Here is an 18,186-nt window from a genome sequence, read left to right on the forward strand (position 1 = left end):
CTTGTCCCCCTCTTTAAGGCTCAGGTTAACTTCCAGCCTGGTGTGCTGTACCTAAATGCAGAGCTTCAGGGTCCAGTAACTGTAAACCACTGGCTGCTTCCCAGACGTGAAGAAATCTCTGTGCCCCCTGCAGACCAGGATTATATTCTCAATGGGCAGTCTCTCATTTTAGCCTACCAATCTGTGGTTAGCAGAAGGCCAGGAGTAGTTTCCAGGGGTAGGTGCCAATGCGATATTCATTGTTAAACCCAAATGGGAAAGAAAAATTAGATTTTAGGGATGTAGTAATGGTCTGGGTATAATGGAAAACACTACCTGAAACAAGAGGAGTTTTCACTTTCAGAAGAAATTCAGTTTTTATCTCTTTGCTCCTTCCTGTCCTGCCCTCACAGTGTGCTGTGGTTGAATAACTCGTGCTCATGTCAGGAAACCTGGGTTCTATTCTTAGCTCTTCCACGGGCCTAGTACATGGCTTTCAGCACACCTCATACCCTTTCCATGCCTCAGTTTCCCTGTATAAAAATGCAAATATTCTTACCTATTTCAGAAAAAGTGTAGTCCAGCGCTTTAAACCATAGAATTAAGATATCTGAAATCTCAAACTGATTATGGTATCAATTTTTGCTGTGTTTGAAGCAACTACCCTTGCCGACCCAAGGGGTCAGCTTCCCCTGGGAAATGCTGAATGGCCAGAACTCAGGCTTCCCAGTAGAACATATGTGCTACTTTTTGAGTAAGTGGTGTTTCTGTCTGGATAAGAGCCCAGCCTCACCTCGCAGTGAGACCACTCACATGGAATGCAAAAGAAAAGACAGTCCAAGCTACAGCCAGCAAAGCTTCTGGGAGCTGCTCTCACTAGAAGGCCACGGTGACCTTCTCTCCAAGTGCTTGTCTGCAGACCACCCAGCAGAGCTGTCCTGACTCTGGCTCAGCCATTACAGTCCTAATTCAGCATGTGGAGGCATAAGGCTAAAGTTCCAAAACTTCACCATGCAGGACAAAGGGCTGAAATGATAGCTTTCTTCTTCCCCAGGGAGCACTCTGGAAGTTTTGGCCATTATGCAGCAAACCACTGTGTCTCTCACGCTCTCTCCTCCTCCACTTTTCCTTCATGAAAAATGCCTCAAAGTTTTGAGCCCATTCAACTTGGAATAAGTAGCAATTTGAACACTTTTGGAGGGCAGAAAAAGCACTTCCTGTCCAGCTCTATCTCATGGTTCTCTGACTCACTGGACACTCGCAAAGGTTAATTAAATAATGCTTAAATATTCATGATACATAAGGTCCCAGACAAATGATGTGTTAACATTATGATGCATAAAAGGGTCATTCAGTGAGAAAAACCTTGTAGAAATAAAGAGGAGAATATTGTTAACCTCACAGAAATACTCATTTTTTCACTACAGACGCCAATAAAGCTAGGCAAAGTTGTTACCAGGATTGTCACTAACCTTGTACTGAAAAAAACCAGACTTATTTTTAGAAAAAGAGCATAGGGATTCAGATCAATAAATTAAGGGGAAGGGGGTGTGGGTACAAAAAACCCCATTAATCTGGTGTATTTTGTTTTTGAATGTGCAGATCTGAACGGAAGCTGCATTTTTTCAGACAGCTTTCCAATCTCCCTATTAGATATAATGTTATAGTCTTATTACACATGTTGCCTACTAGATGTGCTCTGACTTTTATAGATGTCAACCCCATTTCTTAATTCAAGACATTTGTCTCTTGTGATCTCTGCGCCTCTGGGTTAGAGTTCCAGCCAAAGAGGTGAGCCAGCTTTGTATTTGCAATGCAGCCATAAAATCCTCTGGTGCTACATCCCTGAAAACTGCTGCTGCCCTGCAAAAAGGCCTGGATTTTGTCTGTCTGCAGCTCAGCACCCAGAAAGGACATTTTGCAGAAGGGCTCAGTGGACATTCAGGAAAACTGCTTTCAGGACCTTATCTGAAGGACAATACTTAACTTTCACCACCTGGGCCTGGCCCCTGAAGGAAAACAGTCACACTCAATTATTGTCTTTTTCTAGACAATTACTATTTAATCAAACCTCCAGCTGATATTAACTGGTGGAAAAAAGGCTATTTTTAGTCAGGACAGTGATTCCCCCTCACTCCTTTCATCTATGAGTAATGTATTTCCTTTTGCTCTCAGTACCACAAACCAGTCCACACCAGATGCTCAGTATTAGGTAAAATTAAAAATGTGGGCATCATACCCTTTGAAAGATGCTTTGAACTCAAATTAATATACCTAAACCCACTATTTAAATTAAAGATATCCTGTCTCTCTGCTGTGTAGTTTTCCCTTTTATCAGAAGGGGAATTTTAGTCCATTTAAAAGTTTTTTGGTTCAGCTCCACAGACCACGCTTTGACTTAACAACACATTGTAATTTCCTTTTAGCCACAAGAATAAAGGAAATGTATAGAAGCAACACCATAATCTTGTCAAGCACTCTCTTTCGTTTCCCTGAACAAGCCTGTTTGAGAAAACGTGAAGCCTAAGATTTTTAAGATGTTATCTGGAAGATGTTTAGATCATGGAACACTTTTATTGAAAACAGACGTATGTATTTTTATGCATCTACTGATGTACCCACACACATAAAATATATGCCTACTAAATTCTTTTATGGACAAGAACAGAACAGCCTGAAACCTGAAGAGGATTTGCAGAGTTCAATCCTCTTGCCTCAGCATTTTACCTTTTCCAGACTTTTGCCCAGAATCTGCATGGATACTTGAGAAAGCCCCACCAGGGAAGTAACAACCAGGGAGCGCCTGCACCCAGACTCACCTGTGAGCAGGGCTCTCTAACTGCTGTCAGAAGTAACAATGTGGGAGCAATGTAAAGTACATTGATTTCTCATGTATCTCTATGTATATATTTAAAACGTGCTCCTGCATTACTTGTGCCGTTTATTTGCATCTTTGATCTTTTTCAAAACATAATTATTTAAGTGCAACTTCTCTGCTTCTGGAGCTACAGGACTTGAGGCAGTTTGCTGAACATACTTGGACGTAACATTTCGTAAGCAAACACCATGCACCTTCACATTCAGTCCATCCCCTCCTGATGTCTCCCTTGATGTCATCACTGACAACGTTCAAACTACAGGCAGAGGTGTAAGAGCTGCCTCTTCCCTTTGGCACTAAACCATGGAGCTGTGAGTGCCCTGGTTTAGGCTCCGTGGGACCAGGAGCCATGTCCTGTCACACACAGCAAGCCTGGGAGGCACCCACACATGCTCTGGGGCATCCAAGTGTGCGTGGGATGCTGTTCCCTCTGCAGACCCTGAGGGTCTCTTGGTCCTTGGCAGCTTTGCCAAGGGGCTGGTGAGGCACTGGAGGGCAGCTTGACCCTGGCCACAGCATAGGGAGGGGGATCTGCCAGGAGAAAACCCACCCGCCAGGCTGTAGAAACGGATGCTGCTGAACCTGCTGCACTGGACAAGTGGAGAGCTAAGAGTTGGCTGTGCTAATGATGCCACGGAAACTACTTCAGGACAAAGCAAAAGAGCAAGTTACGTGTCTGCAAGTTCTCTCAGTGCCAGTTAGACAGTGATAGTAAGAAAGTTTATCCCCAAGAGCTTTCTCCTCACTGAAGGTGTTGAGTTAACTGGAGATGACCTCTCACTGACCCACAGGCAGCATCTGCAAGTGGTGCGCGGCAGTGGCGGCCAGGAAGCGCTTCTCACAAGCAGCGCCCTTTCAAAACACCACTCCGAAAAGCAACAGCTGAGGTGACCCTGGAGTCAGCTACCCAGCCCCATCCAGCATGGAGGACTCCCTTCAGTCTCCCTTCATCCTTCTGGGATTTCATCCATCTTCATTTGCTTTTTCTTGCTGCCATTTCCTCTGACTTTTCAAGCTGGGGACACTGGTAGCTATTATTCATTCTCTTGTTTCTTACCAGCCATGCAGCTGAGAGCTGCAACTTTCCAGCAATAAATATCACTACATCAGTTCTTATTTAGGCATTATTTTAATAGCTACATTTTTTTCTCAGATACTTCTTGGGCAAAAGCAGGGTTTACTGCATTATTACAGTTTAGAAATCTAAGAGAGAAATATCTCAATGCAATTACTAAGTGCCACTCTGGGTAACCACAAAATAACTTGCTAATGAAAATTCTGAATAGGAATGAAAATACAACTGAGGTATAAAGCAAGTAACTGTTCAAACCATTTGAGTTTAAGCGAGTATGGACAAACCTCTTCGTTGTGTACCCTTTTTGTCTATAAAAAGAGTGAAGAGATGAAGCAGCAGAACTTAACGGTTCCATGACAAACAGTGGTGTAAACATGAAGAGATTTTCCAATTTCCAGCTATAACTAACTATTTAGCTCTGGGTAATTCCAATAATTGTAGTCATCAACTTGCAAAACTGCATAACTCGTATTCAGTTGACATGAATTTGAGTAATCTTGTTGCTACGTCTGGTTAAGAGAAGACAGATAATAATATATCTCGGTTTCAGAGTAGGGAGGGGGAAAGCTAGCCCTTCTCTTCCTCTCTGCTTCTCAGTGGTTCAGGGGGAACAGGGGAGAAATAGAGCTGTTGTGAGGGGGGTGAATTAGCATGGGAGATGAAAAGGCAAGCAGGAGTCCTGGTAGCAGATTTGGGCATAGGATGATGTTTACTATTCTAAGAACAGCCCCCAAAACTCTAATACCTCATCTTCCCTCCCCAAATGTGAGAAGGCAGGCTCTCTAGCTTGCATTAGTGGATAACAGTGGTGAGGAAGGCATACAAATGTACAGCCAGTGACAAGAAGCTCTCAGCTCAATAGAAAAGACACAAAGAGTCCGAGATTTTGTGTAAGAGGAAGAGATCTATGACTTCCCCAAGGTTTAACTGAAAGCAGACAGCAAGGATAGGAGGTGAATGCATGAGTCCTGAATCGCAGCCCTTTGTCTCTATCACAAGACCCTCCTTCCTCTTGAATGTTTTGCACTATTTAGGGTAATCAAGAAAAAGAGTGCTTTGCCTTCCTAAAACAGGGAGAAGGGCAGTGGGTTCCAAAGGAAAGACAAACCTTGCTATTGCCCCAGAAGCAGTGTTGTTTCCTATGCTGGTCGTGTGTGTTGAATCAAGACCAATGTCGATTGCATTAGGTTAGAAAATGCAGAGCCTTTCTTACAAAAGATGCAAGAGAGCATGTCTAACCATGCAGCATGCTCTGTTGCAAAGCCTGCAGAGCCAGCTCCAAGCCCCACTGGCTGTGAAAACTGTAGTGTCCTGACGGGTATGGCGGCACCAAGAGAGCAATGTGGATACATTAGCAGCTAAGTTAATAAGCTTTACAGCTCAGAAAGGCACACAAATTCATGTTCAAGGACATACTCACACTGTTTCTAAGGCAACCTCAATCACTGCTCATACTCTTGAAGGCTGCTGAACCTTGTTTCATTATGCAAGCATGATCATCTTGCTTTCTGGTTTTGCCAAGGTTGAGAAAGGATGTGGTTGTGCTCTATCAATGTGTCATGAGGTAAACAGCAAGGAGCCATTTCTTGAGTTTTAAGATTTTCCCAAAGAATAAAACTGTCCCAGGCAAATTCAGACAAGAAATTCTTTAGTCTAAGAGGGGCTTTTCCATCACAGCAGTGAGGCAAAAAAATGCCAGCCTTAGTAAGATGGACCTCATTCCTTAGTAGAACAATTTTTTAATGAAGCTGCCTTTTCTATCAGAAGACTGTGCTAAGTGACTGAGGAGACCTAGACCCATCCTTTCTAACAAGTCTTCTAAGGTATTTCTAAGAAATATCACAGTGGTCTAGACATTCAGATACTTCCAGAAGGGTGAACTAGTAAAACATTACGCAGACATTTTTTTCAGAGCAGACCATACATAATAAGTTTTCCATCTTTGGATAAAATTCTAGCTGACTGAGCAGTATACATGCATGTGCATGCCCATGAACTCACACTATTTTCAGTATCAAGACCATCTTCAAGCAATTTCTCACTCTTATAACGCATTTATCTTATGTAAAACAGATGCATGTCTTTGGGGTAGGCTTTTGTCTTTTAGTCTTAGATTGTGAATACCCCTTTTAATTAAAACGGGAAATACAAATTTCCTCATTTATTTCCAAGCCTGAAGCCCACTAGCACAAGCAGCCATCTGCAGATTCAGCTGGAACCCTTTCAGCATCCCACAATAAGTCTGCTCGTTAAATTAAGGATCTTTGGACAGTGCAGCTCCACTGAGCTGTGCCCTTGTACACCAGCTGGAGCAAAGCTGAACTAGTAGTGCTGCATCCATGCTGAGTCCTGAAACTCCCGTCTCCAACTGGAGTTAAACAGTTACATTATTACTATTTAAAAGCTGCGTAGCTGATGATAATGCCACCCTTGTTGGCAACGCCTTTTAAAGTCTCTGCTCTGTGCTGTGCCTAGTGATGAAGAAAACTAAATGAGGAAAGCAGCAAACATTGCAAATGGAGATTATCAAACTGCACAAGAGGCAAACCGGGGGAGGACACCTACTTATCCTTAATGCAAAATAATTCAGTCCTAACTTTCTCATTAAAATATATATATTTTAAAAGTCTTTCCTTTTCTTCACGTGCCCAAACGAAGGCGGAAGCAGTCATTTCCTTTCCCGATGATGGAAGTGATACCAACTCTTATGTCAGTATTAAGTGAACTTCCTCCATCCATTTCTGTCGAGTTACTGTCATGTGACTCAAATGCGATTATTAAAAGCGGGCTGTTCGGTTCCAACAAACTAAAGGCTTGCAAGTTTATAGGTACAATTTCTTCAGGCCCCTCCTACGGGTGATCAGATAGGGTGTCTATTGAATGGACTCAAAGAAACACAGTTTCACACCTGTCAGGACTAGATTAATATCCCTGCTAATTGCACTTTAAGAACGGCCAATTAGTTCTAGTTATAGAAGCTTTCATGGGTGAGGGGGAGAAGCAGCCTGTTACCACCATCAGGACTCATTGTTCCCCTGAATAGATTTGTGTCCCAAACTGCGCGTGCCTCAGCGGTTTGACTGGAAGCCCTGCTGCACACCGCTGCAATGACGCCTTTATCCCAGCCCCAAACCCGCTTTAATGATGATAGAGACAGCAGAGGTGACCATAAACATAAAAGGAAAATAAACTAGTGCTTTGCTGAAATTACAAAGCCAGAAATTATTTTCAAGACAGAAGCGGTTTGCTGAAATTTCTTAATAATCCAGACTTATTTTTTGTCTAAGATAAAATCTTGTTTTTACTCTAAAGCGACAGTACTTTGTAATAAAACACTTGCTCCAGCAAGGAAAAGAATGTCCAGTAATGTGCCTGAATTTGCAAAAGGCTGATAAGTGAAGTTGTGGCCTTGAAGTGGCAGCCTGAAGAGTGACACTGCAGCGCCAACACCACCAGTGGGACACTTGAAAACAAATCAGGGACCAAGGGTTAGTCCAGCCATTGGAACGTGACAGGAAGGCTAGTTAATAAACACCAGCTAACCCCCTCAATTACAGCAATAAATTGTTCAATTGGTTAAATGTCCACAGGTTCTGCCCCAAACACCTCTGTGAACTGTTTAATTAGCAAACTCTTGCATCACTGGACAATCAGATCCTGGTGAGCATGGGGGACGCTTGGCTCCTGGGGAGTGAAGGGCGCTAGTGCCCCACACAGCTCGACCCTGCAGGGCTTGTCTTTAAACCACGCAACCTGCTATGTTTTAACAGCTCTGGAGATTATTTGTTCAGTGACACCTATTTTTTAAAACAAAATTAATACTGTGAGGGCAAAATACAGCTTGGTTGCCATTCTTTCCACATCAGTTTTCTGCATTTCGATAAGAAGCCCGTACAAATTACAGCTTCTCACCTGCCGCAAGATTAGATAGCCATGCACGCGAGACGGGTTACGCAGCACACGAGATACCGAGTACCTGGAAACTGCATGTGGTACAAAGCAGACCTGCAGATTAAAAGTCAGCAAGCCTATTTCTTGAAAAGGTTTAACACACTGAATTTGGAATTATCTCACCAAGAGTTAAGAACATTTGAAACATTGCAAAATGATTTATCATGAAGATTATGTAAGATAATATAAGATTGCTGGCTAAGAAGAGTATTTAGAGAATATTCATGAGGCATATGACACAAAAGCATTAGAAAATCCTGATACAAACCCAAGTTTTTGGTAAAAGCTGTTTCACAAAAACAAACAAACAAACAAACAAAAAGACCCAAAAAACCCAAACCAAAACACCCCCCAAAAAAACCCCAATCATTTTTTCTCCTGAATAAATCAATAAGTTTAAGTTGATCACTGAGGATCAATTCATAGTTAAAAGACTCATGTAAGTTGCCTTCACTGGACTTCTAATCACTGTGATAAACCACTAATAGTACATATTCTGTTACTAACTAAAAACCACACACTGATGCAGTGGAAAAAAATGTGTGGCTTTTAAATTTGTTTGTATTAATAAGATCCATTTACCAGGAATTTCATGTCTGAAAAACGACTAGCCAAAGGAGATAAGTACTATTTGTTATGTTTAGACAATGAGGAGAAATTGCATTTCCCTGATGAAGTTTTCTTAATGAACAAAACCCAAGGTAAATTTATCACAGTTGGGAGTAAAAATAGGTACAGTGTTTGCCTGCGGAAAGCTGTAAGTGATTGCTCCCTGTCTCTCTAGCAAAAGTATTTCTTTGGAAACTGCCTTTAGGCAGAAATGTTCATTTAGAACAAATTTTTTAATAACATTGAAGAAATCTACTATTTTGCACTTCTGCCTGAGAGGTTGAGCCTGGATCCTCAAAGGATATCCAAAGAACAGACACGCAATTCTGTTTATTGGGGAAGGATGTGGTCAGACTATGCCCTGTCCTCTGCTTTGCAAAAATACACAAGTCATTGAACTAAACTCAGGATGCTCCTGGCTGAACTTGGTGGCTCCAGGGATTTGTCTCGTGGTTACTGTGTTCTCCCACTGAGCCACCCGGAGAGCCTCAGCACGTAACTCAAGCTCGAAGATTCTCCTCCACGTACGTGGGTCCACATCCACGCTGGGAAACCTGTAGGTTCAGCGTTGTTACTGCCTCAGGTTTAAGGACATAAATGGTCTTACTTGATTTAACGTGCACATCTTGCACAGCTAAGCAGAGAAAACTCTTGAAATTCGGGTTCACAGGAAGATTTCTGTTGGCTTTACTAGTCACTGGGTCGATCTCGTACAGAGCGATTTGAATGCAAATTTTAATCTTTCTGGTGCCAGACCCCGCAGAGAAAAAATACTTCAGAGAGACTCTTTACTGCTAACAAATGACGTCAGCTACCTCACGTTTGTGCGTAGTGCTTAATGTTAAAGAAAAGAAATAGTTCTGTTAAATTGATGTGTATTACAAGCTGTTCTGTTAAAAGTTGTGTACTGACTGTTGCTGAATACAGGGGTTTAATGTCTGTGCCGCTGGAGTGGACAATGAAGAACTACTCTGGGTTTTGTTTTCTTCTTTTTCTCTTTTCTTTTTTTTTTTTTTTTTTTTTTTTCCCCCGTTTAGTTTTGTAGTACTAAGCGAATTAACATCTCTGAAGTCTCGGGGTCTCAGGACAGGCTTTCAGGCGACACCGATTAGCACAGCCTCGCTGAATTAAACAGACTGAAACAATTCAGGCCATTGACAATCCACGGGGGCAGGGTGGGGAGAAACTGCAAATTAGGAAAAGAATAGAGGACACAATACCAGCACTGATGTCCTGGCACACAGCTTTTATTCTGGAGATAGTTTACAAGCAGTTCGTAACCTTTGGACTCCAGACAGTCTGTAGAACCAACAAGAGGAGGTTCAAGATTCGGTCTGAACTTTCCATCGAGCCCCAGCAGTGTCAATATTTGGAGGATGCACAGGAACTCATAAAGTCTCCATAAAATGGATGTTAGTGAAACAAAACAAAATACCCCCGAAACTTGTATTCATAAAGTCCTTTTAGACTTTGTCACTTTAAGCCAAGAAGGTATTAAGGAGATAACCATTTATAACCTTGCTGTGCTTAAAAAGAGGAGTTTCCCTGCAAAAAAATCTAATGCATTTTTGTTTAACAAATCTGGAGTTCAAAAGCTGCTTCTCATTCCAGGTTCCTAACTCTGATTTGCTTCAAAAGTTTTGATTTATAAGTTTAAACTTTTTGCGGTTAATAGAATAACTCCTAGAAATGGTGCAAGTGTGATTTTTCTGCCAAAGAAAAAAGTGACTGGAGAATTCACAAATCAAAATCACTTATGTTCCAGGCCTGTCAATATTTCATTGATCCGTTTAAAATATGTTAATCTTTCTTTCATTCTGTACTATAAATCAATTAAGTTATCATATCAAACCCTACTCTGTCAGGAGAAAATTATTTAAACAAAATAACAAATTAAGGTTTTGTTCTTTGATAGTAATTTTAAAAGACTAAAAAAAAAAAAATACAGGCATGTAATTTTATTTTGTGAATGAAAGATGCTTAAAATAATCATTATGTATGTCAGAGACTTTCGTGTGATGCTAACTAGGAAGTGACATTTACTATTAACTTAGTTGACAGAGCTTTTGTGCAAACACAGTCAAATTAAGTATACTGTTAATAAATAACACAAAACTAGAAGAAAAAGAGTTGTCTTTTAAGTCTCTCATCATTTTGTTTCTTGTCACATGTTTAATGGTCTACATCACAGGGAACTCAATTAATTAAATGTACTTACAGCAGTGCAAGGGTAACCTAAATGAAGAGGGAACTGAATGCCCAACAATATTTTAACAAAGAATTTTTATCTGGTCAAAAAATACCTTAAATGCATCAAATTGTAAACTTCTGTTCCTGAACAGAGGCTTCTATTGTAGGCAATAAACGCTATACAGTTAAAAATCTATCATTTTATACAAAACTAGCTTGTTTTTAGATGTGGATCACTTCATTCATCAAGGGAGGAAAAGTCAGTCTGAAAAAATAACCCAAATTTCTGATGTAATTAATGTATCCCCTACTAGTCAGGATCAAAAAAATGAAATACCAACTTACTCTGCCCATAACCGTGAAAAAGTGAAACACACTGGGTTTGCTCTAGATATGCTTTTAAAGCCTTCAATGCTGAGTTCTGGATTTCTACCTGTAGGAACAAATAAACTGCTTATTCTTTAAAAAACCCCTCATTTTCATATTTCAAATGCATAGAGGGGAATTTGTATTTTACATTAAAAAAAAACCAAAGAAAAACCCCAAACAAACCCACACTATTACAACTCATCCAGAACAAGCATTTTTTAAACAGTTGAGATTTAAGATACTAACTCAACCCATTTTATAAGGCAAGACGATTAATCAAGATGATCATACAATGCTATCATTGCAGGAACTGTGCTTGGGTGAGAGGTCTCTCACATACACAAAATGTAGTTTTATGCCTCTATGAAATTCCAGAAAACAAGATTGTTACCCCATATGCCTAATAACAAGCAATTTCCATGAAGTTTTCAAAGCCCCCAGCATACAGGTCCACAGTTTTGACTCACCTTATCTATTAAGTTTTGCCTTGTACAGAGAGCTCAAAGTTTCAGCACTATCTTGCCCCTTCATTCTCCATACAGAGTATCTCCACACTGCAACCTCCTGTGTAAAGCATGATCTTGCCTATTTCTCTCCCCTTTCTCAAAGCCTTAGCACAAAGTTACGCCAGCTATCCTGAGAAGCTTTACACTGCATCAAGCACCTGTTCCAACCACAGTCAGTTAAAAAATCAAAATAACAGCTGAGTTGAGGTCAGCCACCCTACACACTTCAGAACATTCTCAGAGACCCTACTACCCTCATCCCTCCTGTCTTGATTTGAGAACAGCAGCTCTAGTAACGTGATGCCTTTCTTCCCTTCCCTGTTTGAGCAGGCAGTGAAAGCCCTCCAGCTGTCTTCTACTCCTAAGAATAAAGCTTTAGTCTCCAACCTGAAGTAGGTTGTCTGCAGAAATAAGACAACTCATCCCACACTGATAGCGTTTGTTTAAGGAACACAGGTTCAGCAGAGCCAGTTAACCATTAGCTAGCACCCATACAGATCATATTACACTCAGTGTGAATACTTGCTGAGGTATCCTTACATGAAGTTAGTTGAAGACAAGCACTTGGGTCGATCAGTCTTCTCTGAGCATCACTACACAGTAACACCAACACAGAATATCATGATGAACACTGAGCCAGCTCCAGGCACAAATTCAATGTTTGTAGAAAAGATGGTTGTCGAATACCACACTTAAACCACTCAAATTTTTATTCCCAATACCAAAAACTGCTTAGGAGGTATTCACATAAATAAAAACTCATACTAGATGTTTGCAGATTTAACAGACATCCCTAAAAGTGATCCATGCAAATGTTCCCCTACATTCATCCATAACCTGCTCAACTCCACAGGCTGAAAACAGCAGCTGTCTTCTTAAAAAATAATGTAAAGTTACCACACTTCTTAAATTTTTTTTTTTCTAGAGTCTCACAAGTTAATTATTCTGGTCAGAAAACTACTTAGTGCTGCCATTATTTTGTATCAACCTAAATCTTGACAAAAACTTCAGCTGCAACAATACTGTATCATGTCACGTGAATCATTTTGTCAAGCCCAAAGGACAGGATTTATTATTATGGACTTTTATTACAAAACCTTCTAGCAGGCACAAGCAAGAGCACTGTGCCAGGCATCACGATAACGTGCAGAAAGAAACCTCACCAGCTCAAAGAGTTTGAAAGAAGGGAAGTAGCATTACCTCCACAGGACAGAGTGTGTGTTGGGGCTTAGAAAGATTAAGCCCCTTCTCCTGCAACTTCAGACTTAGCATGGCAGCTATTAACATTATAGAACTTTTTATGCATGCCAGGGCTCACCAGGACTGAAGCACAAAGGAATGTCAGTCTCCAGTAATTTAGCCTGAAACAGACATAGGAACAGAACGCACATCTCTCCTGTCTCCTACCCACTATTTTAACAGCCCCAGCTTTACCCCCTTTTTACACCTATACACCTCTTTTCTTGTGACAGTTGGTGCTACCCTGTTCCTGGTTTATATTAATTCAAGATCCAAATCTAGTGCGTAGCTTTTCAATCTTCGTAGCACAAATAAGATTAATTTTTAATTTTAAGGCCCTGATTCAGCAAAACATTCAACTACATGCTTAATTCTATCCCTATTCAGTAAAGTACTTAAGTATTTGCTTAATTCTCATTTACTCTGCTGAGACTTGAACATGTGCTTTAAGATAAGCCTCTTCTTAAGTACTTTGCTGAACTAGGGCCTAAACTGTGACCTAGGAGCCAGGAGGAAAAGAAAAAAATAGATCAATAATGTCCAGTGTTATATCCTCAAAATATTAGGTTAGCTGACTGCAAAAGACGAAGAAAAAATAAAAATCACTTTGATTCAAGTAGTACATACAGCTAGTATAGCTGTTGCATTGAAAGAAACGTTATAAAATCTTACTAAAATACATATCTTCAAAAATTCCTTCTTGTTGCCCATTTAGATCTACAAATATGCCTTATAGCAATGTGTTGAACCTATCACTCGGTCTCAGTTCCATAACTGGAACCTTGAAGTTTTTCAAGCCAGATACCTGACAATTAGGAAAGAAAAGAAAATTTAGAGCAGAATCCAATTTAATAAGTACAGTGGCATAGAATTCAGTTTTGCGTTATCTTAAGAGAAAATTAATGGAGAAATTGGGAAGATGCCAGGGAAGGACTCCATAATAAAAGCAACAATAAGGAAAAAAGATCGACTCTGGTACTCCACTAAAATAACTGCCAGAGTTTAGTCACCATCAACAGAAACCACGTTTACTACACTTACACTGTGTAATACATTTTCTTGCTAAAAGGTCTCATCATGGGTGGAGCCTTGGGCCAGTGTGGAGATAATACAAGATTGGGATCAAAGAAGCCCTTGGCAGGTAGGGGAAAATGTAACTAAACATCTAAGTTTAGGCTTAGATACCAGAGAAGGCAAAATATTATTCCAATTTTATTTAAAAAAAAAAAGTGGAAAAATATATTGGCTAGTGGCTTATTTCTATCTGTCTGTCCTATCCTTATCACCATGAATCATTCCATAAAGCATCTTCCTCCAGTTGTAAGATCCTAAATTAACCACACATACCCTTTTTATTGCAGGCTCACCGTTCAAATTAAAGGTACCTTGTCTGTTTCAAGGATATTGGTATCAATTCAACAGACATGACCAGAAAGTACGGGGAAGGTGTAAGTCAGGAAGAGCATCTGCAGATGGAACTTACATCCTATTTCTTCCTACAATCTATCATTTCCTGGCAAAAAGTCTGGTGAAGCCCAAGTACTTAGATCGGATACAGGTTTCTAAACTGCAGAAAGATGATTTCACTAGGTTTGTGCCCACGCAAATGGAACTCAATGCTCCAGATGAGTTCCACCCTTGGAGAAACTGACCCACTGACGTTTTGCCAGGAGAAGAGTCCCTCTCACAAATAAAGACCAAACACATGCCACTGACAGGTCTTCTGTTGGCAAGTCTTTCATGTCAGCTGCTGCTTCTGCTCTTCCTTCACGAACTGCATTTCCTCTGCATTTGGAATCCCTGTTTTCATCTACCTTTTGATTTCTAGCTAACAGGAATGCTGTTTAATCTTTACAATTCCTAACTTACACATATGCTTAGCTTCACGTACTGTGAATGGTTCCACTGAAGCCTGAATTATGGCGCATAAAGCTGAAACATATGCCTAAGCGCCTGCAGGATTGGAGCCTGAAAAATGGAGTATTTACTAGCTATTACCCTTTTGATGGATCCATCCCACTATAACGATGGATAAAAGTGTTTATTAAAATTTTTGAAGATGAGAGGTACTCCATAAGTACATGTGTGGGGTAGGGGAAGTGGAAAGACCTAAAGACACAGGTTGCACTGGCTGCCCTGATGTTTGCCATAGAAACCACACATCATTATTAGCAGCTGCGTGTTTGAGGTAGTTGCTCATATTTTGGATAAACACAGCCAGATAGTGCAGTTTCTTGGCTTCCACCTCAGTTCAGTCTGCAAAAGGAAGATGCCCCACATGGACACACCACTCCTTGGAAGGCTCTGCTGCAGCAACATCCACGCTCAGCATCAAAATGCACAGTCGCCCCTGTCACCATGGCCTCTCTCTCCTACCTGTGGCCAATGGCTGAGACAGAGCATGGCGAAGGGATGAGAAATGTCTAATCTGTATTCCCCTTTGTCAGGAGGGCAGGGAAGGTCCCCCGGCGCTCCCCTTCGATCACATGCAGGACCAGGTAACTGCTGTCCCCTCCTGAGCTGCCGGGGCTGTGGAGGTATAAAATATTTCCTAACAAAAAGAAACTGGATCGCTTGCCTTGGGGACCCATAATGTTTATTCTGATGACAATGGAAGACTGCTTTGATCCCCACAGCAGCCACATATCTCTGATTGCAAGCAGCAAGCCCACGTCAACACACTTACAATGCATGTACCAGCCTCCTTCCTCCTGCCACGCTGGATGTCAGGCTAATCAGTTTGATCTGACAGATTTTAATTAAATTAATTAAGATCTTTCTGAATGGACTTGATTAGTGTTCCACAGAGGAGTCCCTCATGAAAAGGAACACTGTCAGGAAAAGCACTAATGTTTTCTCCTCTCATAATGAGAAGTTTCTCGGGTTGTTATTGGATTTTTTACACCATTAATAAAAGCACTTTATGAACACATAGCATATGATGGGTTTTGACACCCTGTTGTATTAAATAACAATAGTCTTCTACACACAAAGAGAAGATTTTCATGTCCTCCTTCAACCAATTTTGTTACTGCCAAATCCACCATTTCAAATAAGATGACCTTATCTGATTTAAACAGAAATATGCAAAATTGAGACACAAAACAATCCTGATCACTTCCAATCAATCTTCACAGAGCAGCTTCTTGTACAAATATTGGGAACTCAGCATGTGCAGAAAGGAGATGTTGCTAACACTATGAGAGGCCACCTTGTTCCCTGCATTGGCTTGTGCAAGAACCAAGACCATTTTTGTTCCACCAGACTTGACTAAGATTGTATTGGCATCATTTTCAAAGGGTTCTGCATGGACAAATCCCCCTTTTATCCGTACAGACGCAACAGCATGACCAAGGTAGAAGGCATCACCTTGCTCTCCGCACCACATCTGTGATCTGCTTGCCTGGGATCTGCAAAAGCATTGGGTCTGGAAAGCCCCTGGTACTGGTAACAAGTGGCCACAATCACAATGTCCACAAGAGGCGTCCCACCAGCCAAGACAGGCACAGCCAAGTAGCAGGTCCTGCAGCTAGTAATGACCTCTGCTGTATCACAGGCAGTCAAAAGGCCTTGTGCTGCAGAAGCCTATTAAAAAGTGACATGGAATCCCAAGTTCACGAATAGAAAAGCTCATTGTACTCTACTTATAGTAAAGACATCCTTGACTAGATGATAACCATTAAAATGCAGTTAATTCCTACCACTAGTTTAAATTGAATGTACTTTGAAAAATAAACTCACCTCTAAACATTTTTTTAATTTTCCCTTGTATAGCAGGCAGAAAGTGGACTTCTCTACCCACTTTTTTTTATCTCGCATTTCTCCCCACTTTCTATGGTTAGTTTAATAGCAAGTGAAGCTTCTCAATAATTGCAAAGGATTTTGAATTCAACCTGAGAGGAAGTAGCAATGATCTTGTTGTGACTGAAAGAAGCTCAGATACTGAAAAAACACTACTTCATCCACCAACACTTCCTTTTTCCCTGAAGCCAGAGTGGTCATTCCATTATCTGGAAGGGTCAAATGATGGTGAGTCCTATGAATTTTTTTTCTGAGAAAGGCTGAACAGGGGAAGGGGACTCTGAGGTGGAAAGATAATGTATTTGGAATGGAAGTCAAAATAAAGGAGAGCTAAAAACAACACTGTGAAAAGGACAGAAAAAGGAGGAAAAAGATTGAAAGCATAAGATACAGAGAGATTAAGACACAAGGTACTCTGAGAGACAGACTGAATGAGATAAAACAAGAGATAAGGCTGATATCTTCCAAAGAAAGACAAGATCTTGAAAAAGAGAAAATAGTGTTAACAGGAAATTGTCTAATAGAACAAGAAAGAGGGAAGAAGAAAAAGAAAAGACCATTTTAATTTTTAATCCATGACCCCTCTTTGTTTTTTGTTTTTGGTTTTTTTTTTTTTCATTTTTTTCAACATGTCTGATACTCTATACATATTACAAGAAAATCTTGTGTTCTGATAAGTCAGCCCCCATTTACTACAGTGTTCCAACAAACAAATGCTATTCCAGCTTATCTGCTGGTTAGTCTGAATCCAGCAGACCCAAATGCATTTTCTGGTGTTATTTTGGTTAGTCTCATGGCTTTCTGAAGTTCAAACTAATTTATTCTGAGCGTGAGCCAATAAGCAAAGTCTTCTCATTGCACTGAGATTAGATTCACATGTCAGTGTACAAATTCTATTCTCAAAAACATACCTGGTTGCAGCATCTGTTGCTGTTTTATTCTCATGACCACACTCAGACAAGAAATAGAAATTGGCTAGAGTGTAATTCTGTCAAGCAATTTCAACAGAAACATCTATTTTGAGACATTTCTGGCTATTTTATAAAAGCTTCAAGGAAAAAAGGCAGATAAACAAAGAGGCATAGATTTGCCTTTGCCAGAAACAGAAAATAAAGGGTTTTCTTTAATAAATTATATAAAGAAAGATAGGCTGCAATAAAAAAGACACAACCAGAAGGAAAAAGAATTCAGTGCGACTGACCTTCAAGTTCCCTCTGCTCTTTCATTAACTGTCCACTGAGGTGATCCCTGGCCAAATACGGCAATTGAAAGCCTGTCATAGAATTACAAGATGAATTAGGGACTGCTGCCACAAATTTACAGCTACCAAGGCCTCTGCTGATTACTTTTTCCCAGACTTGAAACTAATTTCACTGGAAACACTCCTAACGTGGCCCCAAGATCAGCATCACGACAAATGAGGAACGGGAGTAACACTTTTCCCTTCCAATTATCGGGTGGTTTTTTTCTTCACTGTGGTTTGTACGCAAATAGACATAATTTAAGCCAGTGTGACATGAAAGTGCCAGCTCTAACATGGATTGTTTGCTTCCCGAAAAACTTCCCAGAGAAACCCGAGTTTTCAATTC

General features: G+C 40.6%; 1 protein-coding gene across 3 annotated transcripts in view; it reads right to left on the bottom strand.

Annotated features, from left to right (window-relative positions):
• PRDM1 (PR/SET domain 1) overlaps positions 1-18,186 on the bottom strand; it is a 112,589-nt gene that overhangs the window by 44,933 nt on the left and 49,470 nt on the right. Inside the window, exon 4 of one of the 3 annotated variants that reach the window (XM_019287814.3) lies at positions 17,799-17,870. The exons of the other annotated variants lie outside the window; for them this stretch is intronic. The gene's annotated coding sequence lies outside the window, so the exon portion shown is untranslated. The remainder of the gene's footprint in view (positions 1-17,798; positions 17,871-18,186) is intronic. 3 annotated transcript variants of the gene reach the window in all.

This window comes from Corvus cornix, chromosome 3, assembly GCF_000738735.6.
Source record: "Corvus cornix cornix isolate S_Up_H32 chromosome 3, ASM73873v5, whole genome shotgun sequence".
In the NCBI taxonomy this organism is placed as follows: domain Eukaryota; kingdom Metazoa; phylum Chordata; class Aves; order Passeriformes; family Corvidae; genus Corvus; species Corvus cornix.